The sequence below is a fragment of the Filicampus tigris genome, chromosome 9, assembly GCF_054856515.1.
Source record: "Filicampus tigris isolate MCC_2025a chromosome 9, RoL_Ftig_1.0, whole genome shotgun sequence".
NCBI lineage: Eukaryota > Metazoa > Chordata > Actinopteri > Syngnathiformes > Syngnathidae > Filicampus > Filicampus tigris.
In genome coordinates, this window is record NC_141225.1 from 4,033,344 (window position 1) to 4,048,835 (window position 15,492).

The following is a 15,492-nucleotide window of genomic DNA, read 5'->3' on the forward strand; positions in this document are numbered from 1 at the left end:
CTACTCTATTACTCTATTACTTACCTTGGAACACATCGCTGGCGCAGGAATCTACGCCAAGATCCTGTGTAGCCCTTTGCCATTCGACCTGGCAGTTTTACCAGAACAAAAGGTGCAGGTCGGCCTTCTTTTATGTATTCAAACTTCCATAATTCAGTGCCAATAGCACTTAAAAAAGATTCTGACAGTTGAGGAGAAAATTCAAAGTGTTATCTTCAAAAAGAGACCAAAACTATGCCGATACTCCAAATGGTTCAAGTGCATCAAATTTACTTTGGTGCACCTTTCGTTCAGGTAAAACTGCCAGGTGGAATGGCAAAGGGTTAAGGACTTAAGCTCTGTGTTCAACACCATCATCCAAATCCTCTTCTCCAAGCTCCTCCAGCTCAGTGTCTGTCCTACCCTGTGCCAGTGGATCTACAGCAGGGGTGTTCAATCCCAGTCCTTGAAGGCCCCTATCCAGCTTGTTTTCACTGTCTCACACAGCATCAGTATAGGGTGTCCTCTCGCCGCTGCTCTTCCCCCTCTACACCATAGGTCTCAAACACGCGGCTGTATATTTTGTTACCTGCATGATGATAATAAAACTTAGGGCTCTATTTTTGTAGACAGCGCATGTGATTTTTGTCCTTAAGTTAGAATCAGGTTGAATGTAGCCGTCTGAGAAATCCCCTGCAAAAGTCTACACTTGCCACTGCCAATACAGGTATCTGTTGATGATGGCATTTGCAATACATCATCTGATTTTATTGTAGTGGATATTGTAGCAAAACTGGGGGTCACTAGTAAGAGTGTAGATAATTAGTAGCGACCAGGAACATTGTCTGCATTACTCCTGCTTGCTTGTAGGGGCACCACGTCAAAATTTTTGGTTATTTAGAGGGTAATTTGACGAAAAACCTTGTTAAATCAGTCTTGAAATATGAAGGTGCTACAATAAAATAAGTTGTGAGTTCTTTTACCAAAATATAGCTTATAGCTTAACCCAAACACACACAATTCACGCTTGACTTTATTTAGTCATACTTTATGGATAATGTTTATTAACTACAGCTAGTGAAATATACAAGAAAATACTACGATATGGCAAGCCTAAATAAAAGAAGAAGGAAAAAAAATCTCAAAAATAATTTGGAGGTAAGGGAAAAATGGGACATCTGATAGAGGGGCATGAGAAGGTGTAAAGATAACTAGAGTGAAGGTGGTGGGCTCTATGAAATGCACAAAATTTTCTAGCGTTCACTACAAATTTTGTATGCACCAATTGAAGCCCTAGCGAGCTGCAAAGTGGTCACTTACGGTAGATCAGCAGAGTCTCACGTGTGGAGCAGGTGGAAGGACCTTCACTCGTTTGCAAATGAAAAAAAAAAAGGAAATTGAAACAGAAGGAAGCTAGAAGCAGGACCAAAAGCTTGGTTGGGTTTTCGTGGGTCTCGGACCAGAGACTCACCACGACCACCCGGGGGTGACTTTGCTGGCCTTCAAGCCAAGGGGCAAAGCCGGCGCGTTGCTTCAGCTTTTGCTCCCCAGAGACGGATTTCGGCCCGTCGGCAATATGCGTGGTGGAGAACCCAAGTCGTCAGCTTTTGCGAGATCCTGCTGGAGGTTGCCGGACGGACTTGGCGTGCGTGAGAGCGCAATCAAAAATCCAGTCAAAAGATGGAGGTGTTGAAGGGAGTGAGCGGGTTGTGATCGAGAGCGCAAAAGAGTTGGGAGCGATCGTGGCTGAGAGAGAGAGAGCCAAAAAGAGAGGCAGAGGGGACAAAAGGCGAGGCCTTCTCTCAACCGGGTCCGTCCGTCCCCCAGCTCGTGTTTCAGGAGTGACGCAATTCGTGACATTAAAGTTAGATTTGAGTCTATTTAATCGACTTGTTTAAACCTTTTGTGCATTTCAAAATTTATACAGTATCGTGCATCAATTTTCATGCTTCAGCTGGAAACATTGCATTTTGAACTTGTCCGAAGGTTAGGAGACAAAGATATGCGTTCAAAACTATTTCTACACTGTTATGTCATAAACCTGACCAGGAAAATGATTATTACCATAGAGAAGCAGATTCATCGATGCAAAGTTAGCAGGATAATCACAGTAAAAAATACAGAAACATAAATTCGAATATGTTTCATTCCAAGGAAATTTTGATTAACGGAAAGATAATCCCAAATGAAGTTTAATGCTGCAGTTCCCATGTCGACCTGTTGCGGTAAGTCTTTGTCCGGCACTGCCAATGTTTGTCGGGGTCTGGCACCCTGCTGAGTGAACGCGGATCCCTCTGACTTCACGCTGGGGAAGCTCCAAAAAGTCTGTTTCAAGGCAGTTCAAATCCACAACCCATCGTCTGGAGAAGTGGCCCAGGTGACGAAGGCTTTTTCTACGCGTAGCCGGGGTTTTTGCAAACGACGGATATTAGCCTGCGGTTAGCCCTACCATCCACACATCCCCAGAGTTTTTTCATTGAAAACGCAAAACTCCGGCCACAGTGGAGTTTTGTGGATATCTCTGGATCCGCGTTTGGCTGTTGACAGTTAGACCCGGAGATTTACGTCATCATTGTGCGACAAAAATACGTCAATTGCGCGTCTTGTGTTTTCAAGAAAGTCAACATGGATGCCCGCGGAGCATATTCGTTGTGATGTATTAACATGAAAAATCTTCCCAAGGAGGACCAGGTGGGTCCATGAGGACATTCTCTGGTGGTTCCACCTTGGAGGATTCTGTCTCTGTCTCTCTCACTTTCTCTCTCTCTTTGTCTTTCAGACTCCCCTCTGTGATAAATGTGTATACCCCATTCTTCCACCATTGTCCATTTGCTCTGATAATGAGCATATAGAAGCATACTTGACCTGCCTACAGCAAATGACAGAGAGACAGACAGCAGAAGAGGGACTCAAGAGAGAACACAGATTTCATTGGAGACTCCTTGTGTTCCACTTTTTCTATAATGGCCTATTTGTGTACAGCAATCTCGCACCACCACTTCACCTATGATGCCTGGTTTATTTTAAACAACGCAGCGTATGCCTCCCCAGACACAATTACACGTAGATGTGCTTTTGTTCGTGCTCTTGTTTTAATGTGTACGCGTTTTCCAAACAATGTGGGAGGCTGACTCCCCAGCTTCTCATCTATCAGCTCAGAAAGGTTGCTATGGGAACTAGAGCGCCGACAAAAGTAATAAAGATTCTCTGAATTGTTGCAATGCTTCCTTCAAAAGGTAATACAAACCTCATCTTAAAACATATCATGATCTCATTTTACATCCAAGTTACCAGGAAGTACCGCTTTTCTCTCACAATTCACGCTGGTCCCCATTGTGCATCAGTTTTTCTTTTTTTTTTATGCAACCTCCATTCCAAATTTATCTGCCATCCCAAACAAGCCTAATTTACATATGAATAGCTACATCAGTATTTACTTGATTGCAATCAGAGACTGACACACCAGCATGGAAGGATGGTCTGAGGAAATTAGGACTATTAACTGGCCAAGTACGGGGCCAACATGCACAATGGCAGCAGCTGCACTCCATAATCAAGAGGACACACTTGAAAGCCCATATCTCTGTGTAAAGAAGAGTCCATGTGTGTGTGTTTAGGCAGAGGAAATTAGGTCAGTGAAAGTGTGGTCCTTCTTAGAGAGATTCTTGTTAATTAAAGCCAAGCAACCACAATTCATCAGAGTTAGTTACCTTCTCATTGTCTGTTTAGAATAACCTCTGTAACCTTTTTTGTGTCTGTGTGTGCTTTATATATGTGTGTAAACGTACTCTACGTCCACAGAATCAGTATTAATACTGATTGCAATGCACTCTGTTCACCTTTCCACTTGTTTACTTGGTTTGGTAATCAGCCCGCCCTCAACAAACTGAAGGTCATCAGACTACTTCTAAGAAGAAATGTGAGATGTAGTCACATAGGAAGGTCAGAGGAGGTCTGGTGAGAGGAGAGTTGAGTGAACAAGGTGGTGAGGAAATGAGCGAAAGGAAGAGAGCGTGAAATCCAGTGATGGGGTCCTCTCAGCATTCTGGGGATTACCGCAACACCCACCAGGGCAATGGAGGGAAGTATTCCAAATGAACACACCAGTGAATTTTCGATAAGATCTTTTTTACGTGCTTCCGTGCACGCGCGTGTGTGTGTAGGGGTGTGTGGGGGTATGTATGTGTGTGGATGGAGCAAGGGGGTTGAGGTGGTGGGGGAGGGGGGTGGTCGTTAGCGTTTGAAATGAGAATGTTAGTCATACTAGTTTTTGCATCGTATATGATACGGGATAAACATACAGGTAGTTTTATACAGAAACTGTTATTTGTAATAAAAGTGATCAATAATGTTTGACTCCTATGACTTTTTTACTGTAATATAAGTGCAGCAGTTTGTGAATGTATTGTGAACTTTATAGATGTATCATGCTGAATCAACTTTTTTGAACATTGAGCCGTGTAAAATGCCTTTTCCTCTCCAAAAACACCCCGAAAGTGGTGTTTTCCTCTATTCATCCATCTTCAAGCATTCCTGCTCCTTCATTCTCTCTAAGAACCAGCCTGCCTGACCAAAGAAAACGACCCAGTCCTGACATTGTTAGATAACAATGCCCCGCACCAGCACTTTCTCCAGAAGCCAGCAGTGGTTAGCCAAACGTGTACATTTTTGGAACCAGAGTTGGGGTCTCTGTGTTGCTTTGTGCACTTCAAATTCATGGTCGGACTCTGGATCGAGAAGGCACGCCTCCGCAATACGTTCTTCTATCGTCTCTTTACCATTTTCTGTTTGGTTGGCAGTGCGCGCTGCCTGCTTTGGGACGACGTCATAAAAGAGGCGCGGCACCCACACGGGGAGAGGTGGGTTTTGGTGAACCAGGCGTCTTACTTCCGGGTTAGAATAAGAGCCACCCAAATAACTCATCTTTCATAAGAAATTTGATCGCCATTGTGCTAAAGGTAAAATATCATGCATATGTGGGAATCTTAAAATTGCATGATACATCTCCTTTAAAGTGAGACATGCGATTAGGGGATTTTTATTGTCAGAGTCAAAAGTTTTACTGCAAGAGTCGCATGGTGTCCTTTGAGTTTTGTTTTGTTTTGTTTTGTTTTTCCATCCATCCATTATCTGTACCGCTTCTCCTCACAAGGGTCGCGGGGCGTGCTGGAGCCTATCCCAGCTGTCTTTGGGCAGTAGGCGGGGGACACCCTGAACTGGTTGCCAGCCAATCGCAGGGCACACAGAGACAAACATCCGCACTCACAATCACACCTAGGGGCAATTTAGAGTATCCAATCAACTTACCATGCATGTTTTTTTTGGAATGTGGGAGGAAACCGGAGTGCCCGGAGAAAACCCACGCAGGCACGGGAAGAACATGCAAACTCCACACAGGGAGGCCGGAGCCGGGATCGAACCCACGACCTCTGAACTGTGAGGCGGACGTGCTAACCAGTCGACCACCGTGCCGCCTTGTTTTGTTTTTATTATTCGCAATTGTATTATACACTACTTTTTGAGTGCATGAGACATTTACTCACTGGAGCAGCTGTGTGGTCATTAGAGCTCTCTGAAAAATCACTGTAGCCTTTACTTTCGAATGAAATACTTCCTTGGTAAGGAGAAAAAAAATACTGCTTTGAAGGTCATAACATGAATGCATTCACCATTGCCTTCCTGGGACATGATAATTACTGTATATTGTAGACCAGTGGTTCTGAAATGGGGTAGATTTTAAAATATATTTTAAAAGTAGCATCCATGCCGGAGCTTGTTTGCAACAGTAAACCTGCCACCAAGAATGACAAAGGTCCTCAGTGAAGCACAAGCCCGTGTCTCACTGAAATGTCTCACTAAATGCTCCTGTAGGGGAGGCACGCCCTATGTAATATAATTAGAGGTTACTAGACCTACAAATAAGTTTTTTTTAAAATTACATTGATGTAAGTGAACATATTTTTTGGCATACTATTGAAATTGATAATTAATAATGCTTTTTAAAATGAATGAACAATGAAAAATCAAGACATTCTACACACTGTCCCTTAAAGATGTTGTTGTTGTTGTTGTTGTTGTTTTAGCAGTTTTTGTCTTTATTTAAAGTTAACAATGATTTCTTTTTGAGAGCAGATCTGTACTATGATCCCAAAGGAGGACACTTTATGTTGAGAAATATCTTTATGTGCACAATGCACAAATATTTATTTATAATTATTTCTCTTCAATTTTTAGTTCTGTTTTTATTTATTTTTAAATTGTTCCAGAGATACCACTACAAAAGGAAGTTCAAAGTTTATGAAATCAGACACTGATGCACAACAGTTCTTTTTTTTATTTTTAAAAAAAATGTTTTTTGTTGTTGTTTTTGCCTTTAATCAAGAAATGCTTTGCCCAGGTTAGGGTGTACCTGGCTCAAAAAATATTTCCCAAGGGGTACGTAATTGAAAAAAGGTTGAGAACCAGACATTGTGTATATGGTAATCTCGATCATTCGTGTACTTCCAAACATCAAAGGATGTTCCTTAGACTATCAAGCCTCCTTCACCCACCTCCCTCCAACTCCATAACAAATTACCATAAAACAATCTTGAAGCAACAAGACACTGCACTACTACAAATTACTTAATAGAAGAAACGCTGCAGGATGACTGAAGTTCAGCTCGCCTGAGTTTCCTCAGCCCATATGATCAAAGAATAAAAAGGTATGCGGATGGCAAAGAAGCTGAGAAGTGAGGCAGTGCCTGGGGCTCACTTCTCTAAAATTTGTTATGTACGTCACACTCTTAAATTTTTTTTTTCTTTATTGTTAACACTTGGACCACCAAGATTTTAAAACTTGAGACCACCCAGAGCCGTCATTTTTGACAGATTGCGCTATGCTGTGCTCTTTCAATGACGTCATCAACTAAAATGATTACTTGCTGGTCGCGTGTCTAATGAAGGTATTTTGTTCATTAATTCTGTTGTATCTTTTAATATAAATTATATCATATAAATGAATGAGAAATGGTTGGTGGAGTACCTAGTGTCCCGTTCGGCTCTCGCACTGTGTGTGGGTCAGCCATTGTAAAATATATTAGTTTGGTGCCGAAGGAAATGAGACACGTGTCACAAAAGAGTTTACTCCACTTCATTTCAACAAAGAAGTAGTAAATCGGAAGTACGGCACACAAAACAAATCCATCCCACGTGCACTCCGGAAAATATATTACATGGTATTTTATTTTATTTCTATTTTGTGCAGGTAATGCAGGGGAAAAGGCTGGCACTCAGGGGCTAGTCTGGGCTGCAAATGGCTGGCATTGAATGAGGTAATAATAATATACGCTTGTGAAATATGCTTTTAAACACTACTGAAATGTTCTCATACACACACGTGGAACACACCCATACACAGTACAGAAATACTTTCACACACCATACTGATATGCATTCATACACAAACCTGAAATGCATTTACGCTATACTGGAAAGCGAGCATGCACAGAACATCAGATTATTTCCCTCCGGACCAACACAGAGCACATTGCAACCTGGCTCTCATCAGGACAGCATTATTGTTATAATTATTATTATTATTATTATTATTATTATTACCATCAATATTATTACTTTCATTATATTAGTGCAAAAATGCTCCAAAATCAACAGGAAGTTACCCAGAAATGCCACAAACTCAACAGGAAGCATCCCCAAATGAACAAGAAGTGACCTGAAAGTTCCCTTAAATCAACAGGAAGTGCCTCAATATCAATAGGAAGTGAAACAAAATCAACATGAAGTGACCTGTAAGTGCCCCAAAATCAACAGGAATGACCCTAATTGAACAGGAAGTGGCTTGCAAGTACAGCAAAAATCAACAGGACGTGACCCACAGGTGCCCCCAAAAAACAGGAAGTGATCCATAAATTACAGAAAAACAATAGGAAGTGACCCAGAAGTGCCTAAAATTGACAGGACATTATCCAGATGTGCTCCCAAATCAATGGGAAAAACCCCAGAATCAACAGGAAGTGGCTTGCCAGTGTCCAAAAATGAAAAAGTGGCCCGCAAGTGCCCCAAAATCAACAGAAAGCCACCCAAAATCTGCAAGTACCCCAAAATAGACAGGTAGAGATCTGAAAGTGCCCAAATGGGACAGGTAATAGACACAATTTAACAGTAAGTGCCTCATTTTTTTTGGGGGGGGGGGGTGCTGGGGGATGTAAAAATCAAGATGAAGATTGGCTTCAAATATCGGTTATAAGCCTCCTTGACTACGAATAATCGGTATCAGTATCAGCCCCTAAAAAAGCACATCAGTCTATCACTACACCAGAGCCAAAGCCATGTATTGAGTTGATCCCGACTATATCTGGTTGGAACTTCTGAAACTCGCGCACCAGCTCGGTCTGTTTCGTGGCCATAGCCAACTTCTGTAGCCGAGGATTGGACCGTCAAGGTCCTTGCTTCTGTCCGCCACCCAGATCTCTGTGGTGGCTGGGAGAGCAGGGGCCTTCTTGTCCCCTCCCACAGGTAGTGATCCCATAGGAAGGGAGATCCATGTTGCCTCGTCGGGATGTGCAGGTCATCATAGGTGCAGGTCCGGCCACCAGGTGCTCACCAACAAGCCCCGCCTCCAAGCCTGGCGCCAGAGGGGGCCCCCGCTGACCAAATACTTCATTTATCGGTGCTATGAGCCAAACTTTCTCTGGTCCCTCACCAAGGATCTTTTTTGCCATGTGTGACCCTGCTGGGGGCATAAAGCCTCAGACAACTTAGCTCCTAGGATCACTGGGAGACACAAACCCCTCTACCACGATAAGGTGGTGGTTCAGGGAGGGGTGTATTACATTATCCTGTATTTTGTTTTATTTTTGAAAATAATCTTCAAGTGGTCCCTTTCCTTCAGCCTTGTTTTTTTTTCTCCAATGGACACTTCAGCAATAACTAATAACTAATAATAATTAAATAATAAATAACATTAAAAATAATAATATTAATAATAGTAATTGATTAAATTGAATTAATAATACAATCAAAATAAATAAATAATATAATCAAAATAAATTAAATAATAATGACTAATGTTATAATTGAGGGGCGGCACGGTGGTCGACTGGTTAGCATGTCCACCTCACAGTTCAGAGGTCGTGGGTTCGATCCCTGTGTGGAGTTTGCATGTTCTCCCCGTGCCTGCGTGGGTTTTCTCCGGGTACTCCAGTTTCCTCCCACATTCCAAAAACATGCATGGTAAGTTGATTGGACACTCTAAATTGCCCCTAGGTGGTGAGATTATAGTGTGATTGTGAGTGCGGTTGTTTGTTTGTCTCTGTGTGCCCTACGATTGGCTGGAAACCAATTCAAGGTGTCCCCCGCCTACTGCCCGAAGACAGCTGGGATAGGCTCCAACACGCCCCGCTACGCTTGTGAGGATAAGCGGTATCGATAATGGATGGATGGATTATAATTGAATGCTGTTGAATTGAATTGAAGCTGACCTTGCCAGCCAGGCTTCTCAATCTTCAGGCATCCCAGGGAAAGAGTCTATAGAAAAAGTTATTATAGTTGCAGGACATTTGAGGCTCTAAAATAACTTCTCTCTTCATGGTATTGAGAAAAACATAACTCTTGAACAAAACAGCAAGGTGCTGATATGCATCAAGACAACACCGTCTGTGTTTCTGTGTGTATTTGTGTCAAGCAGCATAAGAGAGAAGAGAATAATGGTTCTATAATCAGGCTAGGTCCCCCGAGGAAAGAAAGCAGTGCTGACAGCAAGTGAGTACGTACTCACTTTTTAAAGCAAGGATTTCTGGGGCACAGTAGAGCTGTCTGTTTTGAATTACATTGTGAGCTGGACTTTTGTGAGAAGTTCCTGAACTGCTCTGAAAATGGTTTATGGTGCTGTGCATGAAAGGGTGGTAATTCTGACACATAAGAGTGGGCTTGGCAAATTAAAAATCAAAGCATAACTTGTGGGCTCGGATCAGATGTGCTGTCACCAGAACTGGCGTTTTGTTTACATGGTAACTGTTAGTACGAGTCCACTTTTTCTGACAGTTAAAGACTTATACCATGTGGGAACGCCTTTTGACGCACTTGATATTATTTTGACCATGCTACAAATTTTTTCATGGCACCCAGCAAATCTTCTCAGGTGATTTGAGGTAAACAAACACTTGGTTGTTGGTTCAAACGCCAACAGTGCAACAAGTTGCCAAGCTGCGCAAGACATTTTGAAATGCTATAGGCGCTGACGATCATTTAGAAAAAGGAAGCAAAACATGTACATTTCTGCATAGATATCTTTCAGAGCCTTCTCTCTTGGTGGCTGCCGTATTGAACAGGGAGTCCCGCAATGGTCTCTGATGTTAAAGCCCCGATTATAAAATGACACATGTGGCTTGGATCACAGCTGCTTGTCTGATGTTTGGAACAACTGAATCGCGTCAAAATTGCTAAAAAATGTAATGGGTTATAATGAAGTTGAAGCAAACACATCCAAGGTGGCGGCTATATGCGCATCATCAACCAACTGAAGCTTGCTTTAGCTAATATCTGTGGTCTCTGCAGCTAGATAGTAGTTACCAAGTAGCATGTAGGCTAACTGATCCACATTCATGATGTTTGCTATTTACTACTATTTTACAACACCAAAGTGTGCAATAAAAACAGACCTTGATTTTATCCTTGGCCACAATGCAACTTGAGATACTATATAAGGTAACCAGTTTCAAATTAAAAAGAACTATTCCGTAGTAAAACACTGCATCTGCTGCTTGTATTTATACATTTTCAAATAACTGAATGTTGGGGTTTGTAAAGCGCTTCGGTCTCCGTGCAGATAAAGCGCCATCTAAACGCTTCTTCATTTACTGTTCAACAGAACTGGGCACTTGACCCTTTTATGCCGGTCCGGCCATAACCCTCCACCCTTGACCTTCCGGCCGTGACCCCCCGCCCTTATTCATAAAAATTGTCACCCCAAAAAAAAGTGTCTGTGATTGACGCCGCTGCGGGAGAGATGCTAATGGCAGAAGATTTTTAAGGATCATTAGCTGGCTAATTTACTATTCGAACACGCTGTGGACACGCTTCAAAATGCGCCACTAGTACTTTACTACTTACCCAACTGCGTGTGCTTACATCGATTGCGAGCCCCGGGGTTGGTTTTGTTGTATTGTATGATTATCTGAGTCCAACAGACGGCCAGAAGTCGCAGTCAACAAGTTACTTATTTATGCTCCACACTTCCCTTCGTTCACGGCCTTCAAAATAAAGGCATACCAGCAAACCGCTATACACAGCAGGTTTGCTACGGTGTATTTCCGGAAGTAGGGAAGACGCCAGAAGAAGTGCATGAACTCCACCTTGATGTGGCAGCGTCGTACTTCAGTGCTGCGCGCAGCTTAATATACTCCCGGACACAAGTTGTTTTGAAACAGTTAAGTTCCAAGTCGGGGGGCGTCGCTTCAAAAAGACAGCGACAACAATGGATATCGTACCTGCTACAACCATAAAGGGACCATGATTAGACATTATTATTATATTATTATATGCATTTAATTTTATTGCCAAACTAATTTGCTTTTGCAGCAGCAACGAGCCGCGTGCTACATCCTCTCTCTCCTCCTCTCCGTGTGGGAAACTGTATGTCATCGCAACATGTGACATAATGGACCGATCAGCACAGCAACAATTCCTGATGGGTGCTTGGCATGTGTTGCAGGTTGCAGTCAGTCACGTGAATCAGTGCGGCATTTGTCGCTCGCGCTGACGCGGGAGTAGAAAGAAGCCTAAAAAGAAGCCTTTCACGGAGTAGGCTGAGATGAAATTTGGCTGCCTCGTGACCACGTCAAACGCATGAGGGCCGATTAGTGGGCCGGACTAAAATTCACTTCCGGCCATGCTTAGTCCAGCCATCTTTAAAAATTTGTCAGCTCCCAGCCCCCACCCCAAAAATGAGCATCTGGCGGGCCGCAGGGTCCAGCCAGTCCGGCCCAGGGACGGACTGCCCAGCTCTGCTGTTTAGACAAATTGTATTTCATTTTCCGGGAAATATGTATTCCCCCATCTTGAAATACATCATATTAAGTGAGAAATCCAATCCGAAGTTGATCACTGATGTTGGTGCGATTAGCGAATCAAGATTTTAGGAGCAAGTACAGCCCCAGTGAGTCAGTGACTAGTAATCTTGTCCTCGGTAGTTCTAACTCCTTTTGTCATTTCCAGTATGGAAAAAGCAGGGGACACCTTGTCAGTAGGCTGTAGGCTACATAATGATACAGTGACTTAAGGAGACACTTGGGTGAGCTTAACATTGGCACTTATATAATAGGTTTGCATGTAAAAATGACATTAGTACTAAAATACCCACCTCAAAAGACTCTGTAGTGATTTATGGTATTTTTTTGTGATTAGGTTTACTACAAATTTCCCTGCCCCAAAAAGGGGCGTGGCTTATGTTATGTTATGGTCTCAGCGGTCTACGTCCCGCGAGGAAGGCATGCTTGGTAATATTGCTCGCGTTGTCAGTTCTGTTGTCTAAAACGGTGACCGATCGCCACCAAAATGCAAATGCACATTACTACTCTTGTCCACTTCCACCTGTGAAAGTATACAAGTGTTCTACACAATAGTTTGGATTTATTGACATAAAACGTGATCTCATCATGATCACCTCCACAAAATCAAAAATACCGTAGCGACGCTAAACTCGTGTCTCAGGAGGGAGACAGGGAGCAGGCAGATTGGAGCCCCCCGCTTCCCTCCCCGGCTAAAGGTAGGATTGGGACAGCTAATAGCAACAACTAGCTTCGGGTCGTTAAAACAAAAGGCGTTAGCACAACAACATTAGCTCCTTACTGTCCGCCCAGCGTGTGGAGGTGAAGATGAGCCTGTGTCTTCATGTCGCCTCGCAAGCAGTCGCGTGTAGGTGTCCCTGCTTGCTTGCTTGCAGCCACAACTTGCCTGAGTGAAGCGGCGTGAGAGTGACGAAAGCCCTCATCGAATAGTGAACAAAAATTTCTAGCGAGGCTGACTGCACAGCCGAGTGTGGCCGCATTGGACGGCGCGTTGTAAGTCGAAAAACTGGGTCCATTCCTCATCCAAATAAATGTGCACGTCTACTCATCCCCACTTCAATATCCTGACTGGTGTTTAATGCCTCGCCCGTTCTAACCCTGATCAGCAAAGAAGCAGTTTTGGTTTTTTTGTTTTTTAAGCAAAGAAGCAGTGTGTGCTCGTCCTAGCCTAAATCTATGTAGCTCTGCTGACTTCCACATTTCCTCATTCTCATATAAATCAGCCACGGAGAGGTTAATCCCTTTGATATGTTGAAGTGGGCATTAGTAGAGATGTCCACATAAATTTTGGTGCCAATTGATGGCCGTTTTTGGACGTTATAAGCAATAAAAGTACAATGATTTCCAATGGAGAGTTTGGAATCGGTTCCTCGCGTGACTCCGGGTGAACAAGGATAGAACGGAGGGGGCGCGGCCATTGTGCTCATGATCAAAGGGCATTATTCATGGAGTTACTTATTTCCTAATTTCTCCAAAATGAATGGATAAAATAGAAAATGGCAACTCTTTTCATTTTCCTGATCAGACAATATATAAAATGAACTTGTTGGTGAAAACATGGCCATCCAGCCGCATCGTCCCTTTAAAGACCTAGGTACTGGCAGATAATTTCACTTGTTTTTAGTATGAAAGCTCTCAAAACAAGGTCATGGTGAACTTTATTATCCCCAAGGGGCAATTTATTTCACAGCCAGCAGTCAACACAAAGAAACATCAATAATCCACTCACACACAAACCATATGCAAAGTATACAGAGTTATGCCATACTATTTAAAAGGGCAAGTACTTATTTCTTGAATTTAGAATTTTAGAATGAATTAATTTTTTGCAGTGTAGCTGAGCGTAGCAGGTGCTGAGGTGTGAAACCAAACCAGCTGTGCTTTCCTTCATGCACAGCAGTGGTAGTGGCAGTGCTTTCTGCACCCATGTTTGTAAGCATACATCACAAATCCTGAAAGTGGAAAATAAAATAAATAAATACAGGCTTTAACAAATGGTCCAAACACATATCCTTACTGACAAATGCTATGGGCCTCGTCTTCTTCATATCCTCATAACAAATATTCTAAATCTATACCACCACTGTTCCTTGCGACTGTAAATGTGTCGCCACTTTCGAATAATCACCTTCCTAAGTAGGACAAATGGGGCAGTGGAGAAACTGGCATCCCTTTTCTGCACATCATGTGGCCTTTGGCTTGTGGCCGCTTGGCAAAATTGACAGATGAAGCTGCAGAATGGAGACAAGGAGCCGAAAAGAGGTAGCCTATTATTGCTAAGTTACCCATATGTACAGTATAAAATATGTATACGACAGCGAATTATACTTTGTCCACATTGGAAACTGTGCAGCCTGTTAGCCATTTCATGCATATTGCAATACTAGCTAAAACGTTGGCGTCACTACCAGAAACAGTCCAATGCGCGGCTTTCTTTTGGCTTATTTACATCGTATTCGAATACATTTAAGATGACAAGAACAGGCATATTATGTGAATACAATGCTTTACAGTCAGTGTTGTCGAAATAAACAATTATTTACTTACTGATATGATGCTTTGTCGATTCACCACATTTTTAGTAACTTTTGATATTGAAGTCGCGAGGACCCACTGCGCGTCCCTCACCCTGTGTCGTGTTGGGAATACCCCGGCTGTAATTGGATCCTTCTCATTGGTCGACAAAAGGCGTACAGGAACGCCCACTGGGCGTTCCTGTATCCTTACAGGAACGCCCCGACCGCAGCCAGACCCTTCTCCCCAGAGATGGCTATAAACGAGTGATTTTTGCTGCTTAACTTATATTCCACAAATGCAAAATTAATCAGAATGCCGTGTTTCAACTAGTGGGCCTGCTGGGAACATATTCTTGAAAAAAATATGTTTTGGTTGACTTCTACTTTAAGTGTCTCATTACCCTAGCAAAAATGCAGAAGCCCGAGTTGTTGCCGATGGTGTCCAATTAATGTGCTAATGACATTGCAGCATGTATTATCAGAATTGTGTGAAAAACCCAGCCAAAAAAGAAGTATGCCTGTCAAGCCCATTTGAAATATCAAAGAAAATTGATTTTGACTGAATAAATAAGCGATCATATAAACATTCATATAACGATCACAATTACAACAGTACATAGGTCCTCCCAGTATACCGCTTAAGTTTTGAATGTAAATTAGAAACATTGTGGGGTATTCAGCAGAGAATAAAAATAACAGCTGCCATTATCTTATAGTATGTCTTTCCTGGGCTCTACTCTCCATGTTAAGTGTATTCATGATATGCTACTCTCCACAATATTGTAATGCACATTTCACTTGGATGCTGTTCGATCTTACATTATTGGACTTTTAATGTCCTGCAGTGTCTCTGCCTTCAGTGTCCTTGAGGAATAATTACCTCCACCGAGGAAAATACAGGTATGTGTTGTTTGACAATTGGTGATAAA

General features: G+C 42.6%; 1 long non-coding RNA gene across 1 annotated transcript in view; it reads right to left on the minus strand.

Moving 5' to 3' along the window:
• Nucleotides 1–13,846: 13,846 nt before the first annotated feature.
• LOC147141681 (uncharacterized) overlaps nucleotides 13,847–15,492 on the minus strand; it is a 44,188-nt gene continuing 42,542 nt past the window's right edge. Inside the window, exons 2-3 of the long non-coding RNA XR_015088221.1 lie at nucleotides 14,176–14,278; nucleotides 13,847–13,999 (exon numbers count right to left, since the gene is read on the minus strand). This is a non-coding gene — a long non-coding RNA (uncharacterized LOC147141681). The remainder of the gene's footprint in view (nucleotides 14,000–14,175; nucleotides 14,279–15,492) is intronic.